The sequence below is a fragment of the Helianthus annuus genome, chromosome 17, assembly GCF_002127325.2.
Source record: "Helianthus annuus cultivar XRQ/B chromosome 17, HanXRQr2.0-SUNRISE, whole genome shotgun sequence".
Lineage (NCBI taxonomy): Eukaryota > Viridiplantae > Streptophyta > Magnoliopsida > Asterales > Asteraceae > Helianthus > Helianthus annuus.
The window spans coordinates 187,637,113-187,637,796 of NC_035449.2; positions in this window are offsets into that span (position 1 = coordinate 187,637,113).

Below are 684 nucleotides of genomic sequence, written 5' to 3' on the forward strand. Positions count from 1 at the left end.
CATCTTGTTCTTTGTGATATCATGTGTAGTAAATCAAGTACAAATTAATGTCCCTGATTTACCATTTTGCAATTTAGCAACCTGTACCATTTGTAAAAATAATCAAACAATACCACTTGTTTGTATATTCAAAATGCCGATTCCTGCTTCGCACTTACCAACCTGGAAGCTCCGGCATAGTCCATTAACCTGTAAAGTTTTAACAATTTTAAGAACTTTTCATACAAACTCATAAAACATGAATGATGCCGATTCCTGATCCACGATTACAAACTTGGGATCTCCGGCAAGTCAGGTGTTTCAAGTAAAGAAAATGTCCACCCACGCCTGACCAGCCTTGGGTGATTTCAATTCAGATTTTGTTGGGGTGTAAGTTGCTTTCTTTGTAGCGTAAAAGTCTTTTACCCCTTTCACCTTCCCATCAACAATCTTTCCGAAAATCTTCTTTACTTTCCCATTAAATGCTTTCTCAACATCAAAATTATCCTTTTCAGAATAACCCTGATTTGAGATTTCAGACTTTCCAACTTTCCTTTTAAAATTCTCAGTCCTTAATGGTGGAAAGTTCTCATCATCCATTGAAGGAACTGAGTTTTCATCACTCTCATCAAATTGTGGCTCCTCTGATTTTGTGGAATCAGATTCATCGCCAGATTTTACTTCTGATTTCTTAACAACCCATTT